We start from the raw sequence: 24,053 nt of genomic DNA on the forward strand, positions 1-24,053 counted from the left end.
AAAACTTTGTTAAACAACAATAAAAACAACGACATAAAACGATATCTACAAAATCTATCTGCCACGGAAACCTCCGAATACTCGCTATGGAAGGCAACACGAAAGATTAACAGACCACAACTCTCTAATCCGCCTATCCGGGCCAGTAACGGACGATGGGCTAAAAGTAACAACGAAAAAGCCACAGTATTTGCCAAATACCTGGAGGAAGTGTTCCAACCACATGCCCAAAACAACAAGTCTGATGCAGAAGATAATATTCAATTGTATTTAGAATATCCATACCAACTAGAAGCATCGTTGGAGAAATTCACAGCCAAACAAGTTTTCAACAAAATCCAAACAGATATGAATCCGAAAAAGTCCCCAGGGTTCGACTTAATCACTGCAAGAATTTTACAAGAACTTCCCAAGAAAGGAGTGCAATATTTAACACAGATTTTTAACGCAATCTTAAGAACTGATTACTATCCCCTTTTGTGGAAAGTGGCACAAATCATCTTAATACCCAAACCAGGCAAGCCTGTAGAAGAAGTTAAGTCCTATAGACCTATCAGTCTACTTTCAGTGATGTCAAAGGTTTTTAAAAAACTCTTACTAAACAGATTACAGCCAATCCTCGTGGAAAAGCAGCTAATACCCAACCACCAGTTTTGATTTAGACAACAACATGCTACCACCGAGCAAATTCATCGAGTCTGCAATTCCATAAACAAAGCCTTAGAAGAGAAGCAATACTGCTCTGCAGCCTTTTTGGATGTCTCGCAGGCTTTTGATAAAATCTGGCACACTGGCCTGCTATACAAAATAAGAAAAGTCGTTCCTCTCAACTTCTTTCTAATCCTCAAGGCCTATCTCTCCGACCGCCATTTCCTTGTAAAAGTTAAAAATCAGTGCACTAACTTATATCCAATCAAAGCTGGAGTACCTCAGGGTAGTGTCCTTGGACCAGTTCTCTACCTACTCTACACAGCAGATCTTCCTACAAGCCAAAACATCATCACAGCCACATATGCAGATGACACAGCAATCATTGCAGCTCACTCGAACCCGTACATCGCCTCGCAACTGCTCCAGACAAATCTCGACAGAATAAATATCTGGTTACAAACATGGCGAATTAAAGTAAACGAAAGCAAGTCAGTACATATAACGTTCACTAATCGAAAAGATACGTGCCCAACCGTCTCATTAAATAATCAAGTATTACAACAAAAGGATGATGTAAAATACCTAGGTATGCACTTGGACCGCAGATTAACGTGGAAGAAACACATGTTCACGAAAAGAAAACAGTTGGGTCTGAAACTCAATAAAATGTACTGGCTGATACGAAAAAGGTCACAACTGAGTTTGTACAATAAAATTTTAGTATACAAGGCAGTGATTAAGCCAATATGGAGCTATGGTATCCAACTGTGGGGATCTGCGTCGAGATCCAGTATCGACATCCTGGAGAGATTCCAATCGAAAACCTTGCGCATTATCACAAATGCACCGTGGTACATGCCCAATGAACACATCAATCGTGATCTCCAAATGAAGACTGTCAAAGAAGAAATTGCCAGTTACGCCCCAAAAATACGACATCCGACTACAAAATCACCCCTACAGGCTAGCGAAGAACCTAATGAGACCCCAAGTAAACGGGTCTAGGACGTTTCATCGCCGCCGTTTCGATGCCGCCAGTTCGATGCCGATGCCGGCCGATTCATCGCCAGTCAATTAATCGCTATCTGATATATTTCCGAATTCTCGACAGTTACAATTATTAGTTATTTTTAGTATTAATTAGGAATTCTAGGAAATGCGAGATATGACGGCGATGAAATGGACTGGCGATGAACCGGCGGCATCGAAACGGCCGGCGATGAACCGGCGGCATCGAAACGTCCAATTCCGAAGTAACAGAAGACTAAAGCGCCACGCTCCAAGCGATCTACGAACCAGATTTTAAATTTTCAAAAGTATTTTATTTATTAGAGTTTTATTTATAGGGTTTTATTTATTAGTCACAAATAATTTTGTTAAGTACTAAAATTATGATTTCATAGGTTATTGTCACTGGACAGTCTCCTGCAAGTCTCTTTTAATTGTTAAACAATTTACTTATTGTAATCATTATTACAGATTGTAAATAAATGGGATGTTAAAAAAAATACTTTTGGACTATACTTAACTAGGTACATAATTTTGGTTAACTATGTAAAAATAAATATTCGAAAAATATATCATTGAAAAGTGGATTAGGAGACCTTTAAATTAGGTGTCCGTGGGCCTTGGTTTTTATTTAAAAAAATCGTTTATTACAACATTGCGCCAACACTGATGCCGTAATATCCAACACATATTTAGCAATAGGGCTTTTCATTCACAGTCATTTGTTTCGAGCTTCTGTCATGTGTCACATAATATATTAATATATATACGTCGTACGTTATTGGTATATACCAATGATACAAACCAAAGACGTATGACGTAGATATATTAATATTATGTGACACATGACAGAATCTCGAAACAAATGACAATCGATGAAAACCCATATTGATGACCATACAAAAATTTAAATTGACGTGTTTAAGACTATTTTAAAAAGTCGTATGTTTGTGAAATAATGAACTAATTCCATACTTTTGCATCTTAATGTATAACTGGATGATGTCAAACATTCATTCCATAAATAAATGGTGCATATGTAGATGTTAAAAAATGTACCTGGTGTACATTTTCAATGTAGGTAGCGATTTAATGGGATATTTGGACACCTGCCATCGCCATTCCTATTGTGCTAAGCTTCATCGATCGAAAAAGAAAGTGATTCGAAATTCACTTTAGTAACAAACCGCTAGTTAAAAATTCTCACCTCTAGCACTGAATATTGTACGAAACGTCGAAACTGTCGTCTCTTTGTGCAATTCGTCGGGTCAGCTGAAGTTAATCAAGCTGGCTTGCAAAAAGCTCCAAAAGCTCGCAGCAAAAGCTTTAAAGCTCGCCCTGCCTCTCGTTCCGATGTTGTAAATCATTACGTAATATCGGGCATATGCCGTGTTTTCGGCTTTCAACTTTTCAATTACCACGGGCTTTTATTGTAGATACATTGTTCGAATTTATATTTGAAAAGTTTGGAGAGGCTACTGATAGCAATCGCATGTGTATCGGATCAGTACATTGCCAGAATTTGCCTAGATCTCTCTAAATTTGAAATATTCAGGTTTTCTAAATTTTTATTTTTTTTTTCGCTTTATGGTAAATGATTTAAAAATGTATAAATATTTTTTCTACGAGCGTGCAAAAATGTTTACTTTCGCGCACGCATTTTAGTTTAGAAGCTAATGGCCATTACATTGTTGTCAAATTTTCCGTTTTTGTGGAAATCTAATGAACTTTGGTATTTCAAATGAAACAGACTGTATATTTTTGCGTTTTAAAGTCCATAAGAAATACTGATTATTTTTTATGTTATATTTCCTATACCTAAATGCCATAATTTCGGAGTTATAGAAGTTATGAAAAAAATAATTTTTGAACAAATTATAAAAAGCAATTTTTTGGCCGATATAGACACTATTTTAGTTTCTTTGGATCATTGGAAACAAAAAAGGTGTTTTGTAATTTTCCTCTAAAGTTAATCATTTCCGTGTTACATAATATAAACAATTTAAAAATGAAAAAAATTGAAAAATGACGATTTTCAACGTTCAAAAACACATGTAAAAAAATAATTTGTGAAATTACGAAACACCTAAATTCAAGCGCAAACATTATTCTATAAGAATTTTTGACACGTATTATTCTAAAACAATGTTTTTCTAATTATTGTTAATGAAGCGCATATGAGAGGATGGACGATCTGACTGCATTAACAACTAGAAAACAATGTTTTAAAATGGAGTAAGACCAAATTACTTATAGGTAATTAATGCAATTAGGTTTGAACTTGAATTTAGGTACTTAGTAGTTTCAAGAATGATATTTTTTACTAGTTATTTGAACCTAGAAAATCGTCATTTTTAGATTTTTTCAGTTTTTAATTGTTTATAACGCGGAAACTATTTACTTTAGAGAAAAATTAAAAATTGAAATTTTTGTCCCCAATGGTCCAAAGAACCTAAAATAATTTCTACTCCGGTCATAAACATTGATTTTTATAATTTGTTTAAACAATTTTTTTCAAAAAATCCGAAATTAGGGCATTTAGCTAAAAGGAATATAACATGAAAAATAATCAGTATTTCTTAAGGACTTCAAAACGTAAAAATATATAGTGTATTCTATTTGAAATAAGAAAGTTCATTATGCAGAAAAAGGGAGTCTATGCAAAGTCTATGCAAGTAAAACCCAAATCCAGAAGGTATGCCTATCAGCATCTCTGAAACCTCATCTTTTTAAGATATACTACCACCATACTGCTTCAGCGTTGTCATAGTAGCTCCAGCGTCTGCCAGAAGAGTTGCCGATGTTCGATGCAGACAGTAACCTCTATACTGAGTACAGTATTTTTGAATGATGAAGGTTATTTTTCCAAATGTATTTTTTGCAACGTCTTCTTTCAGTACCCTGTCCGATTATCGGACGTTGGTAATCATATTGGCAATATTAACTAGGTATACGGCAGCTCTAAACAGATTAGCGGTGGTCTCTTGATACCACTCCTGGAGATTTCGAACCCAGGATGTTCTTCTTCGGCCTGTGCCTCTTCCTCTAGCGATTTTGACCCGTATTATTAGGTAGAGAAAGTTATACCTCTCTGGATGTCTTATTACATGACCTAAATATTGTAACTTTCGAATTTTTATCGTTTTTGTTTTTTTCAACTGGCTATACAATACTGTCATCTTGTCTATAGGTCAGAAAAAATATTTTATCGCCAACCGTCACTAAAGTCATACACTATTGTTTTGACGCCATTTGCGGCAGTAAAGTAACACTTTATTGTACTGGAATTTTACTTTACCTACCGCGATTAATCAAATTAACTGAGATTGAATGTAAGTGGTCGATGGCAGTAATCGATTATTTATTTGAGTGAATTTAAAATTTATTTACTTTAATTATTTAAATATATTGTACAAAATTTACGTAATTATTAATTAAATTTATGTCAGAACGTGAAATTCTGTAGTATTTTGCAATTATATTCATAAAACATAAATCGAAACTTTACATACAGATTTAGTAATTAGGTACTTATTCAATATTGATTACTTGAACAACTATCGATTAAACATCGAAATCGGCCATCATGCAAAAGCATTATGTCATCGTCATTCATTACTGTCACACGAAATTTTTATTTCATCTAAAATTAATAAAATTCTTAAATCTTTTAAGTTTTGTATTTATGCAAATATATTATGAAATGGTGTTTTTGTTAATTCGATTATACAGTACGTAAATCATTCAGCTGGACATAGGGAACATACATTGTATTATATTGAGATCATTGTGGCAACTGAGCTCTCTCAATGACAATATGGTTGTTAGCATTAACGGGAATTTGATCTCAAAATTGACAACTCATTTCGACTGCTACAAATAAACGTCAAAATATGCCAATATAGTAGCTAAATATTTTTGGCCTAAGGGAATGGGAAAACAGTTAAGTTTTGAAATTAGTTTTTAAATAAAAATATTTTAAAATTTAGGTAAAGTAAATTTTTTTTTAGATTTATTTATGGACAGCCTTGCTTCAAAACCAACTCATTCTATTCGTTCTAACAGTTCTATCGCACCAAAAACTAGTACTCGAACAGAAGCTTCAACTAACACAGGTTAGCGCAGTTGCCACAATTCTCTCAATATATATTCCCTAGAGAGTTAGTTTCTTGGAGAAGTGTAAAATTTGGAAATAGTACTTTCATATTTTATGCACATCATCTGGAGCTAGCTTATTTTGATAACCTAATAAAAATAAATTCTAACCATTCTTCTTCTATTTCCCAGTATTGTAAATTGTGTTAAATGAAATATTTAAGATTCTAAAATTATCATTGTCCACCAATTTCAGAATGGTTTTAATTATTGAATGAGTTATCCTTGAATAATGGCATAGCTGACGAGGAAATGAAAAAAAAGGAAAAAGGAGAAAGCAGCTAGAAATTTTGGAGGTGACTCGATTATGATATGAGGAAGCATCTGCTTTGCAGGTCACACAGAATTAGCAGTATTTCGTAGGGGATCCCTGACAGCTGATCGGTTGAAAGCTGATCGGTATTAGAAGGGTTCTGGAAGAAAATATCGTGCCTTTTACTAAAAGTATTGGAGATAATTTAGTTCTTATCCAAGACAAAGCTCGCCCGTACGTTGCTGGAATAACAATGCAATATCTTCAAGAGCTGGGTAATCAAGTTCTCGTTTGGCCAGCAGTCAGCCCAGGCCTAAACCCAATTGAGCATGTTTGGAACTACCTAGGAAGACGCATAAGAGCCCGTGTCGTCTCTCTACATATAATTGATGGACTGGAAAATGCTTTAATGGAAAAATGGAAAATTTCGTCTTGAAGTACATACGTTATCTGATAAGATGCTTTCAACAAATAAAGAGGGACGTCATTAGAGCCAGATATTCTAATGTCAGATACTAAAATGTTCAATTTGTCCTTGAAACTACTTATTTCATATATTTGTAGTTTTTATTTTTGTTGAATAATTGTTATTTTAATTTTTTCGGCATTTTAGTTTTTGATTTTTCATTTTACTGAAGGGATGGGAAAAACCTACCGGTTTGAACCTAAAACCGGTTTTTTTAGTTCTAAATAACCGGTTTTACCGGTTGTTTTTTGTACTTGTTTTAACCGGTTTTTTCTTTTTAAAGTAAAAACCGGTTATTAAGCTTTTACGGTGATTAGGATTAGGTTTGGTATTATTTTGGATCCCAATCATAATTATTATTCTCAAGTAATTATTCCAAACAAAACCATTTTTCAAATTTTCTCTTATAAATACAGAAGCAAACTGAAAGTGCAAACTCACAGCCAGAAACAATTAAGTTTTATTATAATATTTCGTTGAAAAGGTATTTGTAATCATAGTATTTACATAAAAAGTTATCTGGTTGAAGTAGACGCAAACATCATCTATTTTTCACACTTGACTCTTTACATTGAAAGTGGGTGAATGACTTTTTCTGATTACCACAAATAATGTTCTGACTATGAATATCGAATTACCGATTACGAATACGAATCTCCAAGGATTTCCCTACGTTTTCAAAACCATACACTCATACAGGGAGTATTAAATGAGTTATTTTTTAACTGTACCTCTTATACAAATATACAAACGTGTTAAAAGAAATACATGATAATTTTTTTTGATGGTATCAAAAATAAAAGATAAATTGCATTATCCAATTTATTTTTAAGTAAAATATTTATGTTTATATTATTTTTTTAAATCCCATTTGAAAGACTGGAAATTTTTTATAAGTAATTATCAATAAATATATATTTATAATAAAATAAATATAATAATGAATAGAATAAAATGGTTTTATTAAAAATTGTGTTTTATTTATATTGATATTGATGTTCTTTCGATAGTACTAATTTTGATCATATTGATATCGACTATCGAGTCAAGTGGAGTATCGCAAACTAAAGTGAATTGTAAATGTAACATTGTAACCTATTGGAAAACAGGTTTTTAGAAAAACCGGTTTTTTTGACCGTTAATAACCGCCAGATTAAACCGTAAGAAAAAAACCGGTAACCGAAAACCGGTGTTTTGTTAAAAACCGCCATCCCTATTTTATTGCAATAAAAAGCTGTTAAATATTCCTACGTTTCATTCCCTGGTATTAAAAAAAAATGTCGAGATTCTAATTAAAATTTCTATATAGACTTAATATATTTATGCGATACTCTCTATGGCGAGGTTATATTTATTATAAAGTGATAAATACATAGATACCTAAATATTTTATTCACTTTATATAATTATTTGACTACAAGGAAGTCACTTTAATTTGTTAAACGTAACCAAAAATATATATCTTTATTAAAATTAGCTTAAGCTAGATCCGAGTATTTAAATTTAACATTTTCCCCATTTTCAACAGGTTCATTTGGCGTTGCAATTAAATTCAAGATATCCAGCTAGAGCCAAGCCGTGCTCATAGCAAAACTGGATGTCGGTTTTAATGGAAAAATAACAGGATGCATTTGAAATGTCGCGGTCTACCAATAACATCTCTGTCTCATGGAAAAAGATGAATATTTTCAGAAATATTTTGTTATTTGGCCTCCGTCCAATTTGTGCGCACTCCATGGCAATATCTAAACGCTAACTTGATATCTCCACTTCGAGATTCCGTTTGCATAATATATAAGTTATGGAAATGGGATTTATTATTACTTTGGAATTTTGTCAATTTAACATAGCTTCTTATGTCACTTCGTCAGTAAATATTAAACTAAGCAAATTTCCGAATAGTTGGTTATTTTTTTGGGTTATTTTTAGTAAAGTATTTTATTGTAAACAGTTATAGCTATAGTTCAGTTCATAGTTATATATTTAAACATATATAGATATGGAAAGAAAAAATTGTAAATTAAGTCATATCGCCGGATTTTTAAATGTTTAAAATAGGGATTAAATGAGGAGTAATCGTCCAGGAGCATCGGTATCGCGTTTATTTTTATAATGATGGCTTTTATTTTTATCCCTATTGGTTCGAATTTCAATATCTTAATTGTTGAAGACCTTGGGACCAGAAGGGCACAAGCCACAATTTCGTTAAAAATGAGTTAAAGTAGAAATCGCACACCTTAAAAGGATCGGTACGTATTTTCAGCTGCAATGCTATTCAAATGGGGATTCATTTTTTTCAAATCCTGAGAAAACTAATAAGTATTTTTGAAAAATTTAAACGCAGAATGAAAGATTACGTTATTAGCGAGGGCCGAAAGTCCCTGAGAACTTCTATAATGTTTATTTTAATAAGTTACAGGGGTGAAAAAACTAAGAGAAAATTTAGTGTGATTTTTAATTTCAAATATCTCATTCAAAATAAACTTTTTATTTATTCTAAGGGACTTTCGGCCCTCGGTAATAATTTAGTCTTTCATTCTGCATTTAAATTTTTCAAAAATATTTATTGGTTTTTTCAGGATTTGAAAAAAATGAACACAATGCCGTGGTAATATTTTCCAAATCTGTCTTTGTCTTACAACGCACTCAACCGAATATAATATTGTCAGCATAATATATTGTCAGTCAGACACTGACAATCAGTGACAATTTTAAATATTTGACATTGCATCGGGAATATTTTAAGAAATTGATTAAATATTATTGATATATAGTGTATTTGATAAATAATTGATTTAAGACGTGAACTTAATAAAAAGTTATTTATTGTGTATTATTTGTGGAAGATCCAAGCAGAGAATACATCAGATATATCCTGTGATCCAAGTATTTTGTTGTTAGAGATGTTCAAAATTGTAAGCGTTCCAAAATAACAACATATTATTAAAAAATCACTTTAACACTTTTCCTCTTTTCTCGATTGATTATTAGCTTTTGTTGTACAAATAAATTATTACAATCACTGAAAACATAATTAGTGAAAAAATTATCACATTTATTAACTGAATTAATAATTTGCAATTATAAAAATAACAGTTATCCAAGAACATTCAAAAGCCATCTCTTTAAATTAATTATGACATTTTCAAGTAGAATGACATTCTAGTAATGTTTACATATCCACACCAGTGTGAATTTTACTACACGTAATTTGCCGTGTAAAGACAGAAAAAGTAGGGATACACGTAAAATATTTGCGAATTATGTACCCATAGCCTTAAGGCCATATTAATGTCCCAAACAGAAAATTTTAGCTGATTTCTCATAGATGGCGCCGCTGTAGTAAGTCCCGTTATGTCACTATAACTTTATATTGCAACAGAAGGAGACAAGCCACAGTAGTAATCAACATGGCGGAGGAACATTCCCGTGCATGTAAATGGAAAATAGACGCTTCTGAATTTGATTCTGAACACAGTGACCAAGATCCGTTTTTAAATGAAAGCGAAGATGTCAAAGACTATACAGTATGCGCAAGTAGCAGCGATTCCTAAAACATAAACTTAGGAACGGTATGTTTATTAAATGTGTGGCTTGTCCCCTTATGTTATATTTTTCGAACCTAAAAATATTAGGATTGTTTTAAAGGTTTTTTTGTGGCTTATCCCTTTTTAGTAAAATACTTTATTGTAGGAAAAGGAATAGGTTTATACCCCATAGATTTCTCCAAGTGTCTTGTCAACTCCAGTAGATAAGGCGCCTTCTAGATGGAGAATAGAGACACAAAGATAGCCAACGACATAAAAAAAAATAAGCGCAAAATTATAAGAAATATAGGTTACGAATATATAAATACAAAAGGCAAGAAAATAGAACCAAAAAAATTAGGTGCACCTTGCGGTTGCACAAAACAATGTAGACAGAAATTGATGCTTGCCAACAGATTCTACCAGATACTGAGAATAATAATTAGTCTAAGAGCTAGTGAACCCTCCGACTAACGGTCGTCCTGTAAGGCTAGAAATTTGTCAAGTGATAATTCTTAGCACACCAAGGCTAAAAACCATGACCTGACAGGCATCAGCCGTGCACGTGTATCTACCAGGTGAATCGAAAAGTGCAAATTTAGGGGGTAAAATAAACTTTCTCCTGTAGAGTTTAAATTTAAGTATGTGTTTGAGTAAGTCATTTAGAAGAAATGTGTACAATGACAGGATATTCTGAAGAGCATAAGACCTTGCCAGGCGAGGGGAAGGATTAGGGGTTTTTCCTAAAATTTTCTTTTTTGCATCGATCAAAGTTTTTTATGTTTTTTGAATCATTCCAAACAGAAAAAGTCTTTAGTGATTATTTTCTTAGGTTAATAGTTTTTGTTATATAAGCGATTAAAAATTTTGAAAATTGCGAAATCGGCCATTTTTGACCTTAAATCGGACATTTAACTAAAAATTTCAATGTTGCCAAGGTAGGTAGATATTCTTTAAACATTGGTTGTTAAAATCCCGAAGAGTTTTTTGCAATACAATATCGAAAACCCCTTTGTTTTTTAATTGCTAATCAAGCGGGCGCGTCACTGTAGTATAAATGAAGACGTTTGAGTTAGCATAAATTCATTATCTCGAGAATGGGCAAATTTGAAGAGAAATCCTCAGAAAAGTCAATTTTTATTTTTAAATTAGGACTTTTTGGCATATATATAATATTAGTGACGTCATCCATCTGGGCGTGATGACGTAATCGATGATTTTTTTAAATGAGAGTAGGGGTTGTGTGATTGCTCATTTGAAAGGTTACTTAATTCTCTATTCAGTAATATAAACCTTAACATAATTATTTATACAGGGTGTACATACAGTTTTTTCTTCCTTTTGTCTAAATTAATTTAATAAAAAAAATTTTTTGTACACCCTGTATAAATAATTATATTATTGTCTATATTACTGAATAGAAAATTAAATAACCTTCCAAAGCAGCTATCAAACAACCCCTACTCTCATTTAAAAAAATCATCGATTACGTCATCACGCCTAGACAGATGACGTCACTAGTATTATATATATCCCAAAATGTCCTAATTTAAGAATAAAAATCGACCTGTCTGAGAATTTCTCTTTAAATTTGCCCTTTCTCGAGATAATGAATTTATGCAAACTCTCAAACGTCCTCACTTATATGTACTACAGTGTCGCGTCTTGATTAGCAATGAAAAAACAAAGGGGTTTTCGATATTGTATTACAAAAAACTGTTCGGGATTTCATCAATCAATGTTTAAATAATATCTACCTACCTTGGCAACATTGAAATTTTCAGTTAAATGTCCGATTTAGGGTTAAAAATGGCCGATTTCACAATTTTCAAAATTTTTAATCGCTTATACAGGGTGTCCCGAAAAGAATGGTCATAAATTGTACCACACATTTTGGGGTCAAAAATAGTTCGGTTGAACCTAACTTACCTTAGTACAAATGTGCTCATAAAAAAAGTTACAGCCCTTTGAAGTTACAAAATGAAAATCGATTTTTTTCAATATATCGAAAACTCTCAGAGCTTTTTTATTGAAAACTTACACGTATCATTCTTATGGCAGGACCACCTTAAAACAAAATTATAGCGAAATTTGTCCACACCATAAAAAATTTATGGGGATTTTGTTCACTTAAACCCCCCCAAACTTTTGTGTACGTTCCAATTAATTCATTATTGTGGTACCATTAGTTTAACACAACGTTTTTAAAACTTTTTTGCCTCTTAGTATTTTTTCGATAAGCCATTTTTTATCGAGATGCGGCTTCTTTTTTACTATATTTACATAAAAAATGTATGGGGGTTTGGTTCCTTTAAACCCCCCAAATGTTTGTGTACGTTCCAATTAAACTATTGTTGTGGTACCATTAGTTAAACACAGTATTTTTAAAACTTTTTGCCTCTTAGTCGTTTTTTGATAAGTCAACTTTTATCGAGATGTGGCTTCTTTTTCAAAATATACCAAAAAATTTTAGTTATAAATAAATTATCAGATTATTAACAGGTGTCTATAATCATACTTAACCATATAGAAATATGTAGTGGATTAGAAAAATATTCAAAATATCTCGATAAACACTGGCTTATCAAAAAAGTACTAAGAGGCAAAAAAGTTTTAAAAATATTGTGTTTAACTAATGGTGCCAGAAAAATATTTTAATTGGAACGTACATAAAAGTTTGGGTGGGTTTAAGGGAACAAAACCCCCGTAAAATTTTTATGGGGTGCACAAATTTCACTATAATTTTTTTTAAGATGTTGCTGCGATAAAAATTCCTTATGTCCATTTTCAATAAAAAACCGCTAGGAGTTTTCGATATATGAAAAAAAATCGATTTTCATTTTGTAAATTCAAAGGGCTGTAACTTTTTTTGTGTGCACTATTGTATATAGGTAAGTGAGGTTCAATCAACCTATTTTTGAACCCAGAATATGTGGTATATTTTATGACCAATCTTTTCGGGACACCCTGTATAACAAAAACTATTAACTTAAGAGAAAAATCACCGAAGACCTTTTCTGTTTGGAATGATTCAAAAAACCTAAAAAAAAAAACTTTGTTCGATGCAAAAAAATAATTTTAGGGAAACCCATAATCTTTCCCCTCGGCTGGCAAGGTCTTATGCTCTTCAGAATCGCCTGTCATTGTACACACTTCTTCTAAAATTCTAAATGACTTACTCAAACACATACTTAAATTTAAACTTTACAGGAGAAAGTTTATTTTGCCCCGTAAATTTGCAGTTTTCGATTCACCTGGTAGATACACGTGCATGGCTGATGCCTGCGAGGTCATGGTTTTTAGCCTTGGTGTGCTATGAATTATCACTAGACAAATTTCTAGCCTTACAAGATGAACGTTAGTCTGAGGGTTTACTAGCTCTTAGATTAAATGAACCACTGGAAGACACTGAACATTTTTACCCCTATTCAGCTATTGAAAATATCGACAACTGAATTATTTTACTGCTGAATTTTATGTTCATTTTTAGAATATAATTTTTTTTTTATACAGAAGGGGATAAACGTCATATTTTTTTCAAAAAATTTTCAAAAACTCAAAAACCGTTAAATAAACATTTGTGTTGCTTTTATTGTGTATTTAATAACATATTTCCAAACGATTATGGGCATTACTTCCGAGAAAAATGTAAAAATTGGATTTCAGGATTTGAAAATAAGTTTAAAATGACGTTTTCTCCAAAGTATTGTTTGGTGGCATGTCCCCTTCTGGTCCCAAGGTCTTCAATTTAATCCCCCAATTTTCAACCCTATTTACAGTTGCGTCATTCTTCCTCTAAATTTTTTTTAAATATTTAAAATATTAGTCGTCCGGAGTATCGATATGGTGTTTACTCGTATAATGAAGGGTTTTAGTTTTATCCCTATTGGTTCGAATTTCATTATCTTAATTAACTCCCCCATTTTCATCCCTATCTACAGTTGCGTCATCCTCAATCTTAAATTTTTTCTGTACAAAGAACTATTTTTAAATATTTAGTATGCCATTTATTATTACAGCGATTTTCATCCTTATTGGTCCCAATTTGATTATCTTAATTTAGTCCCCCATTTTTAACCCTATTCGTCTGAAATATTCATCTGAAATCAGGTCTAAAATGGTGCATATTTCAATAACGACGCAACTACTCTGTAGTGGCTCAACACATAGTTACATTTTTGTGGCTTTTGTATCATCTGTACACAGTAGTTTAGAAGTCAATTATGCAATAAACAGGAATTGACAAAATTTTCAGTTACATCATTCTTGTTCCGGACCGGCGATATTACGTTACGGTAATAATTACATAATAGCAACCTCACAAGGAAAGCCTCTCTAGTAACATTAATAACAACTTTAGGCTTCCTCTTCTTCTTTTTCTTCAAGTGCCATCTTTGCGACTGAGGTCGGCCATCCTCATACTATGCTGTTCAATAATTTTTGCTACAAGCCTAATTTTATTTTTTTATGTCGGTACAGTCTTCGTGTGAAGAATTTCATTAAAATAAGAAGAAAGTTTCATTGCAATATATCCACGTCAAAGACATTCGAAAACAGCAAACATTAAAAAACCACCAAGTGGCGGATCCAGACATTTGCCTTGGGAGGGGAAATTTTACTTTGGATTGGGAGGAACTTTCAACGAAACACCAACCAATAGACATAAAAAAAATAATAAACCGAAACTACACAAAAGACACAAAAGAAATAATAACTTATATGCATTAAGATCCCTTAATTTTTCCAACTAGCGTAGTTATTGTTTTAACAATTTTGTTCTTTTATTTTTTTGCCTTGTTAGTGGAGGGGGCATTTTCTCAGTTTCCCTTCCCGTAGATCTGCCACTGAAAAACCAGAAATCGTAGCAAAATAGGATATGAAATATGGAAAATTTTCAAATAGTGCAGTCACTGCAGATTTTCACCTCCGATTTCGTTGAACCTCCATCGATTTTCATGAAAATTGGTGAGTAATTAGAGGATAACTCAAGAAACAAAGGTGACATGATGCCAACTTGCGCTTTTAACCTGGGGGTGGATGCCACCCCTTCTCGGGAGTGAAAATTATTTTATTAAAAAAATACCATAAGTCCATAGAGGGACAAATTATAAGCAAAATTTGTTATATAAAATTATTAAAATAAATCAACACTTTTTGAGTTATTAAAGACCAAAAATTTTATTTTTTCGTAAAAAAATGCATGTTTTAAATCGGTTTTTTACGTATAAATGAAAAACTATAAGCTTTTACAAAAAAGTTATTATTACTGAAATTGAAGATAATAAAAAATTGAATACATTCTTTACATAAAAAACTAAACTAATGTTAGTTCAAAGTGAGTTATTGGCAATTGAATGTGTATTTTTTTCGACGAGTACTCAAATCTAAGTATTCAAGCTTAAATAACGGGAAAACGATGCAATGTATAAAATATTCTTGCTAAACATTTGCAAAATTACTTCGGAATACCTATCAAATCAGCTTCAGAACAAGGTAATAATAGCGTCAAAATTAAGTACAGTAGGAAAAATAAAAGAAAACCCATGAACGAACATATGAAACACGCTGTATTTTCCTGTCACCATGTCACACAAAAGATTGGCTAGCGCAAGTACATGTAATAATTATTATTACATGTACTTGCGCTGGGCAATTTTCTTTGTGACACGGTGAAAGGAAAATACAGCGTGTTTTATATGTTAGTTCATGGGTATTCTTTCATTTTTCCGACTGTAAGTTATAATGAAAATAAAAGAACCGTTTCGAATTTTTTAGAAAAAAGTGAAAAATAAAATATACGCCATTTCCACAAAAATTTAAATTTATAGTAATCCTTACAAGAACTTCTTTATATTAGCATAAGTAATGCGTTCGATAATTTTGACCGGTTTAGAATGCATATTTTTGAAAAAAGATATAATTTAAAATAATCATAATTTTTAAAATTATTGTAATTCTCATATTCTTTTGATATTATTATAGTTATTATAATAGCTCCAAAAATACTCGATATACGTAAAAAAATATATTTAACCAAATTTTAGTTTTTTCTGTGCCAAATATTTTACCTCTTTTACTATTTCTATAGGGTAAAAAATAACCAAGATAGAAACGTTTAAATCTTAAATTTTGCTGTGGGAGCCATGCAACCGGGGTCATTTAACCTTTTATTTTAAAAAAAGTAAGGGATTTAAAAGATTGTGTTTAACGTACTTAAATACCACTTGGAGTTAACTTTCAAACAGTTTTTAGACGAACCTGATATCGTAAACACGAACGGAGTTATTAAAAAAAAACAATAACATTTTTTGGAAAAATTTTTAAAAGATAAATTTTGAAGACATTTTTGAGCATAAATTTTAACGCTATCAACATGTTCAGGAGTTCATTTAATAGATATTTTTAAGTACTTTGACAAATGTTTAATAAGTTTATGTTATAAAATGCATACATTTTCCGTTATTTCAGCTTGAATACTTAGAGTTAGTTAGTGAATACTTTTATTAGCTTAAATTTTGATAATAATAACTTTTTTGTAAAAAGTTGCACTTTTTGAGTTACTGATGAAAAATTGGTTAAAAACATGCATTTTTCTTAAGAAAAATTAAAATCTTTGATCTTTAGGTAATAACTCAAAAAATTTTGATTTATTTTAATAACTTTATATAACAAATTTTGCTTGAAATTTGTCCCTCTATCGAATTATGGGGTTATTTTTAATAAAATAATTTTCACCCCCGAGAAGGGGTGGCATCCACCCCCAGTGTAAAAGCGCAAATTGGCACCATGTCACCTTTGTTCCTGTTATAAAATGAGTTAGGTGAGCTAACTAAATGACCATCAACGATTAAAAAATTTATTCTTAATTACAGGACAATAGGAAAACATTTTACTTGAACATAACTTGTATTGCTGACATTATATTTTCTTGACATTACATTACTTCAATTATCAATACTGTCAAATACATAAAGTGGCAACCATAGAGCAATAGCTACTTTTTATATTGTATATTCTAACAGTTCCTTGAGATATCCTCTAATTACTCACCAATTTTCATGCAAATCGATGGAGGTTCAACGAAATCGGAGGTAATAGCTCATATCCACCTTCAGTGACTCCATTAAAACGTTATCTCAGTTCAACCAAAATTGAGTTACAATAGTTTTCGTTGCATGGGTCAATATGTAGGTCTTTCACAAAAAAAAGAATGTGTGTGTACTTTGTACGCACGTAAGAAGTTATACTTCTATTATATGATTATATGTTTATAAACGAAATTAATATACTTTTTATTTATATTTTATTTAAATATTAAATTAATTTATACTTAATACTTCTCAAACATTTTTATTAAAACAGTGCCAAAAATTAAAATAATAAAAAAATAAAACACACACAAACACATTAAAAATGCCACAAATGATTTCTGAACATTAATTGTCTGAAATTTTTTTAACTAAATACGTATTTTCTGAAAATAAAATTATATAATACATATACTTACAATCATAAAATGTATAAAAAAAAATAAAAGTTTCTATTGGGATTCGAACCAACTTACCACGCGGCTGGTATTTGCGTTGTATTGGGATTCACTCGCATTAAAACTGCGCCACAGAGACAGCTTGTCATTATGTGCGAAGATCGTCTAACTAAACAGATTAACCTTTTGACATTTTTAACTTATGTAAATCAAATTATTTTGATTTTGAATTGAAATGATTTGGAATTGAAAAAATACAACAAAACATAGGGAAAGAAGACAATATATTAGGTGAATATTGATAGAAATTTTGATGGTAATCAAATTATGTAAAAAAAAGTATTACATACTACTTATGTATTTTGGTAGGTTCAAGGTAAGTATCGGAGCCCGTATAACGACTAATAAATTTCGCAATCACTTGCGTCGTGCAAAGTGGCTATGTTCAAATATCATAACAAAATTTGATCAACTATTTATAAAACACTTACCAGTGAAAGATTCTTTAGCTTTGAATAAGCGAGATCTGCGGCACTCATACTAGGCACAGTTTGATGAGCTTTCACATTGGCATGCAACAATCATCTCTTCTATGTAAATAAGTCCAAAAATATAATATGAAAACTATTTAAAAAGGCAGTATAACCATTAACTAACTTTTTGTTTGTTGTTTCTCTTCCTACAAATTTTAAAACGCAACAAGCATACATTATAACCAAACACAGTCCCACAGCCACAGCTGTGCCACAGCTGCCATATTGGATAATTTTTGTCATGTCATTTGAACATCCAATCAGAACAAAGTTATAATGCGCATGCGCCCGGTCGCTAGGTTTTCCCATATAAAATTTCACCGTCATTACGCCCGTAAAGAAGTATAACTTCAAAAACGTAAAAAATAATGGTAAGGTCAAAAAACCTACCATGTGAACCGACAAAATGAAAGCAGAAGGCATTCAACAAAACAGTAGTTTGTAAGAGTGTGTTTACCTTTGTACATTTTTCAATACCCAAACAACACATTGTTTACTCCTGACTTATACACTTGATAGAATATCCCTGTTGGAACAGTAAGTTGATTATTTCGCCGACGTAAATTTTCGATGCAAACATATTTTTCCAATTCGCTTTTTATGTTTCGCCTCATAAAAAGATATTGCAAGTCAAGTGAAAATGAATACGAATGCATCCACCGCTACAGTCGGAAGAAAAATTACCGATAATCAACCGATACATGGCCTTTATGGAAATGGGATATCTTTAAGCACAAACACAATCTAGGGGTATCACTGCATTGCGGTTATTTTTATGCTTTAGCGACACCCATTTTGACTAAACTGTTATGAATTTTCGATAATGCGAGAGATTGTGTTTATACGAACGGGAGAGCTAAAATGGATTCGTGATCAGGGGCTTGTTTTAAGCTTTGGTAGAAGATGTTACTGGATTGTATTTCCTTCAAGTTGTCTCCTACCATTTACATACTGGCGAATTTCTACACAGCGATCGTCGTAAGTAATATTAGGGTTTGTATTAAACGTAGCAACAGATGTCGTAAAAGAGGAAATAGGAGAAATGCAATACCATTCAGACAGAAATTTGGTAAGGAAAGATAAAATTCAATACTTATACTAAAATCACATAAGCTATGCAGTAGGTGTAAACATAAGTTGACAGCGATGTAGTGATCAGCAACGAATAAGATGGCTATTCCGTTCAGTTTTTGAATATCTTTGTATAACAGTTACTTGTAAAATCGAGTGAATGTATTCAGTGATTACAATAATTTATATACTGTACAATAAAAACTAATAATTTAGAAAAGAGAAAAGTGATAAAGTGATTTTAATAATATGGAACGAGAAGATAAATTTTACAAACCTTTAATAACTTAAATTGTTGTTTGCATGCACTGCATCGCTAACTGGAATTTAGTTTAGATATAGACCAGGGCGGATCTGTAAAAATATTAGTACATTTGGACGTTGAGAGGTGACTCAAATTTTTTTGCAGAAAGTGCTTGAAAATAACTCAAATAATAATATTTGAGTTATCCTCCCTCTCAAAAAGGTCCGGAACATTGTTTAAATAATCAAAATGTCAAAAAATGAAGGAAGAATTCGATTTTTTTCTTCGTTTTTTGATTATAACTTTAAAAGTATTCATTTCCGAGAAAAGTTGTACTGACATAAAAGTTGCATAATTAAATTCCCTACAATCTAGAATTGGTTAAAAGTTTAAAAAATAGTCACCCTTGTTGCAAAATAGCAATAATTGCGAAAAAACTATACAAAAACAAGTATTCGCATTTTACATTTTTTCCACCATTTATGCTACACTTAGGACCTTCATATTTCACCCACAAAAACTTTATGATACAATAAAACAATACTGTAAATTTCATTAAGCTTGGTTCAATAGATTTTGCAAAATAAATTTTGCAATCCAGCATTCGCAAAAAAATTTGTTTTTTAAAATTGTTACAGGACTGAAAATAAAGCAGATAGCAAGTTGAAATTTTTTTTGCATATAGAAGTAGTGTACTGTACCTTTTATCTCAAATTTTCAAAATTAAAATCGATTAACTGCCACGACGTCAGGAATTTTTTTAAATAAACATTAATTATTGGTGCTACGCGCAGGACAGCGGATAGTTTGCTCTGATTAAGCATTTCATTGACCTTTGATAATGATTGATACATTTTAATTTTTATTACATTTCGATATAAATAAATAAATTTGTTTATTGCAAAATAAAAACACATACTCTATCTTTTGAAATAACACTTTTTTTAGCAAAAACTTTCTTTGTTCATATATTTTAACTTAGAGAATAAAATTTTATCATTTTTAAACATATGCAATCGTTTAAACAATATTTCACAAACAATAATAAAATTAGTTTGATTTTTGTGGAATTAAAATATTAATATATAACAAAATATAGAGTAAGAAAATAATATATTAAATAAAGATTAGAAGAAATTTTGATGGAAATCAACTTGTGTGAATCGAACACCGCTGTCCTGCACGCAGCACCAAAAATGAATGTTTATTTAAAAAATTTCCTGACGCCGTGGTAATTATTCGATTTTAATTTTGCAAATTGCAAATGAAAGGTACAGTACACTTCTATAAGCAAAAAAAATTCAACTTACTATCTGCTTTATTTTCAGTCCTGCAACATTTTTGAAAAATGAATTTTTTTTGCGAAAGCTGGTTTCAAAATTTATTTTGAAAAATGTATTCAACTGATCTTAATGAAATTTACAGTGTTGTTTTACCATATCATAAAGTTTTTCTGGGTAAAATACGAAGGTCGTAAGTGTAGGATAAATGGTTTAAAAACGTAAAATGCGAATACTTGTTTTTGTATGGTTTTTTTCGCAACTATTGCTATTTTGCAACAAGGGTGACTATTTTTTAAATTTCTAACCAATCCTATATTATAGTAAATTTAATTACGCAACTTTTATGTCAGTACAACTTTTCTCAGAAATGAACAGTTTTAAAGTTATATTCAAAAAAACAATAAAAAAAATCGAATTTTTCCTTCATATTTTGACATTTTGATTATTTAAACAATGTTCCGGACCATTTTGAGTGGGAAGATAACTCAAATATTATTATTTGAGTTATTTTTAAGCAATATCTGCAAAAAAAATTTAGTCACCTCTCAACGTCCATCTCAAAACAGATAAGCCCTGGACTAATAGTGTTTATTTGCAATCCCAGTTCATATATTACAAAATAGATTAAGATAAGGTAAGTTACATGCAAAACAGTGTATATTTCAAAAATTTCACGATTTGAGCGGGACGTAAGGTAATTGACGAGTCACAAAATTTCACAAAAAAAAGCGAATATTTCGCGAAATGAACGTCAGATCGAAAAACTAAAAAACACGTGTTCAATATTTTTTAAAATCTATCGAATGATACCAAATTTAAAATTTTAAATACGAATCCCTCGATATTTCGCGAAATGAACATCAGATCGAAAAGTTGAAAAATACACGTATTCAATGTTTTTAAAAATCTATCAAATGACACTAAACACGACCCCCACGAAAATGGGGTGGGGGGTTACTTTAAAATCTTAAATAGGAACCCCCATTTTTTATTGCAGATTTGAATTCCTTATGTAAAGGTAAGTAAATTTTTTTTGAGATATTTTTTCGAATTATAAATAAATGGCGCTATCATCAGAAAAAAACAATTGTTGGAAATGGAAAATTAAATTAAAACAATGGAAAGTCCCCCACTTTATGGAAAACTTAACTTTTTTTGGTTTTAGTACCTACTATTCACAACCCAATAGGTTTCCATAACGCTCTAGTAACTGCAAATTTAGGATACTCTCCTCTTCTACTATACTTTTTCTATCTATTCTTTTTTCTTTCTTATATCTCATATTCTGGTAAACAGAATATGAGCAATAAAAATCATTGGTTAAAACTGCCTATCAATATAAACACTTAAAGCACTAAGCGGGAAGAAAATTTCCCCGAATTTTAAAGTTCAAATAAAAGACGAATATTTCTCAGAAGTAAATTTGCTGTAATTGCAGTGCCAAAATAGCAATTAACTAAAAATACTTGTCCTCGAGCGGGATGTAGTCACAAATCATGTCGAATTAGAAAATAATTAGCTCTAAAGCTCATAACCGTGAGAGTGAACATATGGAAGGACAGTGGAAATTCATTTGGAAAACGGATTAATAATGGAATGTTGGTGACAATTTCGAGTTGGTAATAGACTAAGCTCTCTACTTCCATTGCTGCTTTAGTTTCTATGCTTTAGTAATTTTATTGGGTATTTTAATTACAGTCGCGGTTAATTTATAGAAAAGGCTCTAATGGTTTAAAATACGTTGAAATTAAATCATTTGGAGACACAAAATTATTAAGAGATTAGTATTTCAGTAATAGTAAACACTTTGTTCAGCGTACAAGGGAAATTAAATTAATGTACTTAAACGTTTTATAAATCGCAGTGTATTACTTGTCCAATACTATATTCTTCTTCCTCTTCTCCTTAAATGAGGTTAGTCTCTGGCACTTGAATAAATAGTCGTTGTTTTATCCCCGTTTAGGCCTAAGCCTCTTCAGGGTTCGTGAGACTTGGTCGTGAGACTTTTATGCCATACTTTGTTTTTTTCTTAACGTACTAAGTTCTGTGGCCTTAACGATGGCCAATAGTTTTCTTATAGGTAGTTTTAGGCTCTCTCTTAGTTCACACAGCAGTTGACCAGTGAATCCCTTCCTTATATCACTTAGCACATTGCACTGGCATAGTATGTATATAGCAGTCTCTTCTTCCATTTCGCACTTTCCGGACTATGGTTCATTCAGCTTAGCTAGATCTCTTCTTCCTTTTTCGCACTTTCTGCACCATTGTTCATTTTTCTGATCTAAATTGGATAGGTGGTTTTTTAAACGCCAATGTCTAGTCACCATTTCGTTGATCGTTTTGAATTCTCGTTTATTGGGATTCATCAAATCGTTTTAGAGTTTTTATCAGTATTCTTGATTATTTTTTAGCCTGGATTTTCCCTTGAATGGCTCTCCATTCCTTTGGATGATTCCTTATCAGCCATTTCTGAACCTATAGTGATACCACAGAAAGGTTCTGCTTCAAAGACTTCACCTTCATACCTTTTAAGGTTTCTTGCGTGTCTGCGTGCCTTGTCTTGGCAACATATCTTCTCGTTTATTTCCATGCACCTCTTTGTGGCCCGGCACCCATATTAAAGACACTTTATTGCCTTTTGCTTTTTTGATGTCTCATTTATTGGTATTCATCAAATCTAGTTTTTATCAGTATTTTTGATTATTGTTTAGCATGGATTTGCCCTTGAGTGACTCTTCATTTCTTTTGATTATTCTTTATCAGCCGTTTCTGAACCTCGTTTTTCGTAGCATCTTTAGTGGTGCCACAGAAAAGTTCTGGTTCAAAGGTTTCACCTTCATCCTTCACGTCAGACCTTTAAAGGTTTCTTGTGTGTCTTGTTTTGGCAACATATCTTCTCGTTTGTTTCCATGCACCTCTTCGTGTCCCGGAACTCACACTAAAGACACTTTATTGCCTTTTGCCAGACTTTTGAGTAGATCTTTGCAGTTCCTTACCAGTTTTGATTTGTCAGTTGGTAACTTACTGCCAGAATAGCCCCTTGTCTATCTGTACAAATGTTGGTTCTCTTAGCTTTAGAGCCTCCATCTATGATTTCATCAATGCAGGCCACCAAAGCAAAAACATCAGCCTGGAACACAGTTGTATACTGACCTAGGTTGTAAGATTTATCATAGTTGCATATGTGCCCATAAACTCCTGATCCAGTACAATGAGCAGTTTTAGATCCATCAATGAGACATATTAATATTTGGGACTTTTTGTTCTCTAGATGGTAGAATTGATAATCATCTCAGTGAAGATTAGTTCTGATGTTAACATATGAGTTCATCATAAAGATGGATTCCTCACGTACAATCCTAGTAGTGTTTGTGTG

Source organism: Diabrotica virgifera, chromosome 4, assembly GCF_917563875.1.
Source record: "Diabrotica virgifera virgifera chromosome 4, PGI_DIABVI_V3a".
NCBI lineage: Eukaryota > Metazoa > Arthropoda > Insecta > Coleoptera > Chrysomelidae > Diabrotica > Diabrotica virgifera.